The 9,376-nt window shown below is 40.6% G+C and overlaps 1 pseudogene; it reads right to left on the bottom strand.

Moving 5' to 3' along the window:
• Positions 1-3,913: 3,913 nt before the first annotated feature.
• On the bottom strand, positions 3,914-6,634 carry LOC144370183 (C2 domain-containing protein 2 pseudogene; annotated as a pseudogene).
• Positions 6,635-9,376: the final 2,742 nt, after the last annotated feature.

Raw genomic sequence — 9,376 nt, 5'->3', positions numbered from 1 at the left:
TATTAGGTACAGAAAAGTGAAGGGAGAGGAAGGGAAAGAATGTGGAGAAGGGAAGGCTAGTAGAATGAAATACACATTATTACTTTATGTATATACAAGACTGCATGACTAATGTGTTTCTACAATATATACACTCAGAAAACTGAGAAATTATATCCTATCTATGGATGATATATGAAAGTGCATAAATACATTCTACTGTAATGTATAACTAATTATATAAAAAAAACAAGCCCTGATAAAGGACTACATTTTTATGCTAAAATCAATCTTTTAAATAGAGATTATAGTTTGGAGGAAGAGAGTGCACTCTTTGATCCACTGCATATTTTTTAATTTATTCTAATTTGTTATACATGATGGCAGAATGCAATTCATTTTATATTACACATATAGAGCACAGTTTTTCAAGTCACTGATTGTACACAAAGTATTTTCATACCATTCATGTCTTCATACATGTACTTAGGGTAATGATGTCTAACTCATTCCACCATCATTCCTACCCCTTACCCCCTCCTATCCCCTCCTTCCCCTTTGCCCTATCTAAAGTTCCTCCATTCCTCCCATGCCCTCCCCCATCACCAATCTGAGTCAACATTCTCAAAGAAAGCATTCAGCCTTTGGTTTGGGGGGATTGGCTTGCTTCATTTAGCATTATATTCACCAACTTCATCCATTTACCAGCAAATGCCATGAATTTATTCTCTTTTAATGCTGACTAATGTTCCATTGTGTATAAATACCAAAGTTTCCCTATCCATTTATCTACTGAAGGACATCTGGGTTGGTTCCACAATTTAGCTATTGTGAATTGTGCTGCTATAAACATTGATATGGCTATGTCCCTGTAGGAGTGGAATAGCTGGGTCAAATGGTGGTTCCATTCCAAGTTTCCAAGGAACCTCCAAACTGCTTTCCAGATTGGCTACCAATTTGCAGTCCCACCAGCAGTTGATGAGTGTGCCTTTCCCCCAACATCTTCACCAACACTTATTGTTTTTTATATTCTTGATATCTACCATTCTGACTGGAATGAGATGAAATCTTAGAGTAGTTTTGATTTGCATTTCTCTAATTGCTAGAGATGTTGAACATTTTTTCATATGTTTGTTGATTTATTCTATATCCTCTTCTGAGAAGTGTCTGTTGAATTCCTTGGCCCATTTAAAGACTGGGTTATTTGGTATTTTGTTGTTGTTGTTTGTTTGTGTTTTTTTTTTTTTTTGGTGTTAAGGAATTTGAGTGCTTTATACATCCTAGAGACTAGTCCTCTATCTGATGTGCTTGTGGTAAAGATTTGCACCCATTTTGTAGGCTCTCTATTCACCTCACTGATTGTTTCTTTTGCTGAGAAGAAGTTTTTTAGTTTGAATCCATCCCATTTATTGATTCTTGCAATATAGAAATCTTATTAAGGAAGTTGGGGCCCAATCTGACATGATGGGGATTTGGTCCTACTTTTTCTTCCATTAGGTGCTATCTCTCCCTATCAATCTGTACTTTTCTTCTCAACATACTTTCCCAGTCAGCAGTTTTTAGATTCACTCCTACAGCCCCAGGAGCCCTGAAGTTTGTCTTGAGGTAGTAGAGAGGGCTGAATGGTATAGAATTTTTACCCAATTTAACTAGAGAAAATCCATCTTCATTTTCTCTTATTTATTTATTTTTTGAGTTTATCAAGTTCCATGCAAAAAATCTTAATCAGATGTGTTATGATATGTGTCAGGTATCATACAACCCCAGTCCTGGTTGTTCCCATCTTTATTCTTTTCTCCCAGTTACACAAGTTTGTGGTGATACTGAGGTTCAAAAGTACATATCTGTTTTAAAGAAAGGTTTCTAATTCTTCAATTTCTCTCAGGATATATTTTATTTAGGAATGAGACAAAGATATAAACAAAGAAGGATGGTTAAAAAAATTACTCTCATGGTCTTTCCCAACTCCATGAATATGAACTCAGTGGTGGCTTCATACTGAATTTCTTTTCTTCCTGCCAAAGATATTAATTCTACACTTGGGGACTTAGGACAGAAAGCTATTGAACAAGCTCATTCTCTAAAGAAGCCAGGTAGGGTCTCCAGACATGAAGATCACTCTTCAAAGCAGCTGGTTGATTTTATCTTCACCAGTGCACCACTGCTTGGGCACTAATCACTGTTATTTGTGACACTAAGGTATGAAGTTTTAATGAATGAGATATACATCTGTACCTATGTGTTCTGTGCCTGTGGGTAATACCATATCATTTTCTAAGAATTCTACTGAGATTTACTCAACTCCTGGAATGTATTTTTAAAATCAGTCCATTCTCAAGAATACATTTAAGATGAAGATCTTTACCATGACATCGTGGGCTCCCTTTCAAATAAAAAATAATGTTGGAATTTAATATACATATGTAAGCACTTAAAATGTATGGAGATGTTTCAGTATAAAATATATATCTCCTATTTTTAAAAACTCATTTGATGTGCATGTGATTTTTTTATATATAATTTGTGGTAAAACTTAGAGTTTACTGCCAGAGATTATTATACTTAATGTATCTGTGATATAGCTTATGACTTCTTTGAACACAAAATCCTGAGTATTTATATAAAATATACCAAAATAATCAGTAGTTATGATAGTAACAATAAGAGCTAATTTTATTGAGCAATTATTATGTGCTAGTTGCTGTTCTAAGCACATAAATTCAGTAAAACAAAAATAGCCATGAATCAGGGGCAGCTTTTGTGCCTGTTTTATAATACAAGGAGACTAAAGCAGAGATTGGCTTTTAATTAGCTAAATGTAAACAGATAATAGTTTATAATGTTATATTCATTGTCTCCCAGTGTGGTAGTAAGTACTACAAGTCCCTCTGTACTTCTTAAATTCATCTCACAAGGTTTGGTTTGTAATTTATTTATATCCTCAGAAAGGAGTTATAGTAAGATTCAAGAACACTGTGAAAAATGTGGATGACACCTTCTTAGTTATCAGTGACTGAAAACATTTCTAACATAGTAAACAACCACATGAATGACTGAATCAAAGTCAAATGATCTCTTTGTAAATTTCTATTCCATGTAGATTATACATTGTGATTACTTCTATAGTAATAACTAAATTATAGAGAATGTTGTCAACTGGCTTTTGGTGATAATGTTTGCTAAAACTCAGTGAAAATCAGTATGAGGAATTCTGTATCAGTACAGTATTTTTGCAACATATTCTTCATTCTCCCTCTTTCTCTCTCTCTCTCTCTCTCTCTCTCTGGAAACTAACTTTCTATCAATATATTTTGAACTTTAGAATGGTTAACATTCAAATGCAATTTTTAAAAACAAAGCATGGTTAAAAAATTATTTTAAAATTACTTGATAATTCCTGGAACACCTGAGAATTTTTTAATGTGCATTTGAAAGTGAAATCTCCAGTGTATGTTTTGAATCTCTTTCTCAAAAACAGCAAAGAAAAAGTCCTGTTTTGGCTCTCACAAAGAGCCTTACTGCTTGATGACTCTATTCTCCTGAAATACACATGGAGGGTTAATGGAGCCTCTGGAAGGCATACACACACTTGCCCATCTGCCAAATTTCAGGGTCACTCCAGCCTTTTCAATCTTACTGGAAGAACACCAATCTCATTAAAGGGTCAAAACATGTCACTTCAGTGGACAGCCATTCTTTCACAAGCACGTCTGCTGGCATTCATATTCAAGAGGAGCAGAGCAACATGGAAACTGAATGGCCCAAGGTATAAGTGTACTTATGAGGGAAGCAGTTTGCTAGGTACACATGGGTTTATAAATGTGTTCCCAGCTTATTATTTTCCCTATTTAAAACCAAAACAAGGATGTCTTAAACTGCGGCCAGGAACACTATTCACAGCAGAAATCTGAAAAACCCATGAAAAGAATTTCCCATGTTTGAACCATTTGTTATTAAATTCTCATTCCTAAAATAGATACCTGAGATACAAAATAATTTCTTCTAGTGCCCTATATGTACTTGGTTTGGCCTGTAGGGAATATTTGACAAAACCTTGTGTGTGTGTGTGTGTGTGCGTGTGTGTGTGTGTGTACTTACCATGTTGTATGTATTGTCACTTATTGCTCCCAACTTCCTTGGTCAGGTTCCCACTCTAGTTTAGTAAGTGCACCAGATGGAGAGGAAATCTGCACATCAATTGTTCCACTGGCATTCTGAGCTTCTGACATGGCAGAGGAATATGGAAGGACCAACCACATCGGCATTTAAGTTATATCCACTGGCAAGCAGGCTCAGAGCAACCATGGGAAAACTTCCAGTACAATATGTACAGGACATACTAGTGCTCGCAGAAGTTTTCAAGGTCTATGGCTAAAGGCAAAGGAAAATACTTTCCTATATTTGCCAAAGAATTTCATCAATTGCTATCATAATTTCTTTATCAAATATCCTGCCCATGATTCATCTCTCTGTCCTCGGGGCCAGGGTGTACTTTTTAATTCTAAGCAGCAAATTAGGAGAGGTAACCCATACATTCTGTTCACAGTGACAGCCTTGGGGCAGACCTCCCCATGACAGGGTCCAGGCATGGGCCCCAAACACATCCTGCTAGAGGGCTGCATGGGTAAAATTGAATCCCCAGCTTCCCTCTCAGGTCCCTCTGAGTGTGGTACTTCTCTTGCAAGGAACTCTTCTCCTAACTGTTACCTGAATGCTTAGGTGGGGGCAGCAGGTTCCACTGGGATTCTGATGGCAAATTAGGCTCTGTCAGTTCTCTTAGGTGAAAGCCTCCAGCTGGAGACTCAGATTGTTCTTTCCCATCAAAACACTAGATTGTTGGGGAAAACCAAGCTGGGGGAGTGGGCATGTGGCAGTAGCTGGCACTCCTGCTCTGTCCTGGTGAAGGCGTCAACTCAGGAGCCCGTCCTCTAGCTGCAGGGAAGGAGGCAGGTGGCCTACATGCAGGGCTCCAAGGGGGCCTGGTTCATGGAGCTCATGGCACTTTTGTCCCTGTGCCTGGACAGCAGCTTCTTGTTCAGCAGCCGAGTGAGGGTCGACACCTTCTTTCATGTGCCCTCATGTTGGGGCAGGAACACAAAGTGTTTGAGTGACTGGCTCATGCTGGGGTCTTTCTGCAGGTGGAAAATCATCGGTAGAAAATCAGCTTGGAACCCCTCCTTAAAACTCCTCCTTGGGGCTTCTTAGCAGCTCCTGGCTCTGAGACACTCAGAAAGCTCTCAGACACTTTGTCCCCATCAAGCTGAAGCAGGGCTGGGCAACCCAATGCTGCCACCAGGCAATCCTTCTCCAAGTCCCAGGGGTACATTTTCTTCTCCTGGGGCTCCAGGGTAGCTGGGGCTTGGGATGGCTTATCTTCTACCAGTGGAACAGAGGTCAAGGCTGTCTCTGGAGGACCAGATGGGGTGGCCTGGCAGGTGCTGTCCTTGGAGGATGCATAGTCCTGCATCAGGGCAGAGTCATGGTCCTGAGAGAGATCCCTGAAATAATGTTAGTTCTCTTCTTCATGAGACTTGAGTTTTAGCTTTGAAGATTTAGTGGGCTGCCGGATGGCAACTTCAGCAAACTGATGGAAGCCATTCAACACCAGAAGTTCTGTATCTGAAGAATAGCATTCTTACTGTCAGAAGCACCACCTGGCCTGGGTGGAGATGTCCTTCTCCTTGACCTTCACCTGGATGGGCATTTTCAGAGGAGACTCAGATCAGCCAAGACATCTCACGTAGCAGTAAGGCTTGGTCTTCATGGCAATGACAGTAGTGACCATGGTCCCATATGGCATCTCTGTCAGGCCATTTCTCTTAGCAGCAGCATCAGGGAAAGGAGTTTGTGAGGATTTCACTTCACTGATTTCTATGTAAGGAAACTGCAGTGACAGAGCCCAGTGCCAAGCTGCTGAGGATGGGCCCACTGATCAGGAAGAAGCTCTGCAGCCTGGAAGGCTGCTGCTTTGACAGGTCCAGAGAGACAGTGGTCATGGACAGCAGACCTTCAGAGGACTGCCTTCCCTCTGTAATCTGCAGGTGTAACTCCTTGGACTTGGTGTTCAGCTTGAAGGTGAACTCTTCCTCCCAAGTGAGGTGAGTAGAGTTCTTGGCTAGGGTTCTGGCAAACCTCTGGGTAGAATCATTCAGCTGGGCAATGCACATGGGGTTATACTACCTAAAGCACCAGGATCATTTAGCAGCAAGGCATGGATGTTCTTCACCAGTGGTTTTAGTTCATGGGCCCTAGGAGTTTTAGGAGAACAGGATTCCTGAGCAGTAGATAAAGTACGCTATAGATTCTGAGCTTCTTTCATGTCTGTGGGCTTGGTGCTCAGAATCACTGACAGAGAGGCAGAACTCACCAGGTGCTTCAAAATATCTTTGAGGGCTTTGGATATTCCATTTGTCTCACCAACCTGGCCTTCCCCTAGTGCTCTGGGCTGGACCTTGATGGTTATTTCTGGCTTGTGTATGTAGGACCACCTAATCTGAATGTCTTCTTTCTCTTCATACATGTGTAGCTCCAGTTGTAGGTGAACCAGGGAGAGCTGCATGTCATACACCTGATATCCCAAGCCCAGCACTAAGGGCACTGTGCTGACCAGGAAATAAAGGGTCTTGCTCACCATGTGACAGGCCACCAAGTGACAAGCCACCACCTTCTGGGCTGACTGAACCAAAATGGTGACTTTTGAACTGCCAGCTCCTATAGCTGAGGCCACTGATCCTGCTGGAAGGAGAGCTTCAGGGGGCCACTTCTCCTTTTGTCCTCATGGTTCAGCCTGCCTGCCACTGGTCCCTCTAGCTCTTCAGCCTCAGGATCCAAGAAGGCAATGCATAGGACCCCGGGCACTGCTCCTCTTCCAGGTCTGCCCAACCCTGCAGCAGGGGTCAGGCCCTGGTCAGTGAGCCCTGCTGTCAGGTACATGCCTATCATCATCAGAGACTCCATGAAGATCCAAATCAATGTAAACCACTGAACTTCTTCATACCACCAGCCTAGCCATCGATGCTGGCAAATACCCAGCCCCCCTTTCCCCAACCTCCTGGAACAGCCCCCATGCCAGCACACAGAGTCCTCTGGCTATAAGCTCAGGACATCCACTGGTTTGCTTGCCAGGAGCTACATGGGGTGAATCAGTCCCAAGCCTGGTGAGGTGTGGAGTCTGAAAGCCCTATGCCAGGCAGTGTGAATAGGGAGCAAATACCCGGCTGGAGCCAGGTGGCCATGGCCTGGCACATCTGGGAAAGGGAACACAGAAACAGACCCAGAAGCCAGAGGGCCTCATTAGCGTGTCTCTCTTCATTGTTTTATAAATTGAACTTTCTGAACTATTGTTGTTACTAATCATTCATTACAGAGATCAATGAAAGCATCATCAAACTAAAAACATTCTTTACAGCATTACAAAAAAAAATCCTCAAAAGGAAGAACAAAAGACCCTGAATAGCAAACATAATCCTGAGAAAAAGAGAAATGCTGGAGACTTCACAATACTGAATTTCAAAATATACTCCCAAGTCATAGTAACAAAAATGGCATGGTATGAGCATAAAAGCAGATTTGTAGACCAGTTAAGTGGAATAGATTGCAAAGAAATGAACCACACAACTAGAGCTATCTGATTCTTGACAATGGTAACAAAACCATGTGCTGGAGAAGTGACAGCCCCTTTAACAAACAATGCTGGGAAAACTGAATATCCATATGTAGAAGATTGAAACTAAATCCCTATCTCTCACCTCTGTCAACTCAAAATGGATCAAAAACCTTAACAAAATACCTGAAATTTTGAAAGGACTAGAAGAAAATTCAGGGGAAACACTTTAGGACACTGGAACAGGCAAGGACTTCCTGAACAGAACTCAGGTTTTCTCTCAGGAGATAATAACAAGAATCAACAAATGAGACTGCATCAGTTTAGAAAGCTTCTGCACAGCCCAGAAAACAATTTCTACAGATAGACTATAGAAAGGGAAAAAAATCTTTGCCAGTCACACTTGAACAGAGAATGATTATCAAGAATATATACAGAAGTCAAAAAATTTAACACTAGAAAAATCATACAACCCAAACAATAAATGGGAAAATGAACTGAACAGACACTTCTCAAAGAAGTACAATTGACAATAATTATATGAAAAAAAGTTCAATATGTATAGCCATTAGAGTAATGCAAATCAAAACTACATTGAGATTCCATCTCACCCAGTCAGAATGGCAATCATCAAGAATACAAAAAAAATAAATAAAATAAAATAAACAAATGCTGATGAGGATATGAGGGAAATGAAATATTCACACACTGCTGTGAAATTAGCACAGCCCTATGGAAATCAGGAAGGAGTTTCCTCAGGGTGCAAAATCTAATACTACCTAAGTAGGTGTATCATTCCTTGAAAGAATTAAAGTCAGCATACTATCCTATAGTTTGCTCCTTCTTGTAAATCACAGCATAATTCCTTATGGAATCAGATCATGTCTGTCCGTAGATAAATGGATAAAGAAAATGTCACAGATACACACACACAAAGTAGAGTATTACCCAGCCATTAAGAACAATAAAGTAGTGTCACTCAGGAAAATACATAAAATGGAGATCATAATATTAACCAAAATAAGCCAGACACAGAGAGACAAGTGTTATACAATTTCCCTCATATGTGAAATCTGGGGATAAAAAGAAATATGAAAGTAGAAGGGAGACTTAATAGTGAAGACAAAGGAGAGTGGAGGAGCAGGTTAGAGGGTCATGGGCATGGGTATCACTCTTGACCTACTTAAGAATTGGAAGTGCAGTCCCAGCTCCCACACTCTGAGAGCCCCTCCTGCTGAATTCTGCACTTGGGTGTTGCATCCAGACAAAGCTTTTTACCTCCTTAGCATATTGATGGATCTCCTAAGAACACTGGTGCCCTAAGGTGTTAGTCAAATTTCCACCACTATAATAAATACCTAGCAGAGCCAACCAACAAAGAGAAAAAGTGTACTCTGGTTGACAGTTTTGGAGTCCATGATTTATCACACCTATTTTTAGGCTTCTGTGATGGGACACAGAGTGGGGTGGCAAGCAATTCTTCAGGAATGAGGGTTGGCCAAGCAAAACAACTAGCTTCAAGGCCAAGAAGAAAAACAGAGGAAAAGAATGGGGTCTTAAAATCCCCTCTAAGAGGACACCCCTAATAATCTAAAGACTTCCTACTAGGCCTCAATCTCTTAAAGATCACATCAGCACCCAAGAGCACCACCCTTAGAACCAAGCCTTTACCTCATGGGCCTTTATAGGACATTCCAAATCCCAACTCTAATATATCCAAGCTATAATTCTACCTCTATAATATACAATTGTAGCACACTATTTGGGATAATGTTGTTAATGTGTTTATAAAAA

Source organism: Ictidomys tridecemlineatus, chromosome 13, assembly GCF_052094955.1.
Source record: "Ictidomys tridecemlineatus isolate mIctTri1 chromosome 13, mIctTri1.hap1, whole genome shotgun sequence".
In the NCBI taxonomy this organism is placed as follows: domain Eukaryota; kingdom Metazoa; phylum Chordata; class Mammalia; order Rodentia; family Sciuridae; genus Ictidomys; species Ictidomys tridecemlineatus.
Note: the sequence above shows the minus strand (reverse complement) of the source record. Positions and strands in the feature narration are given on the sequence as shown.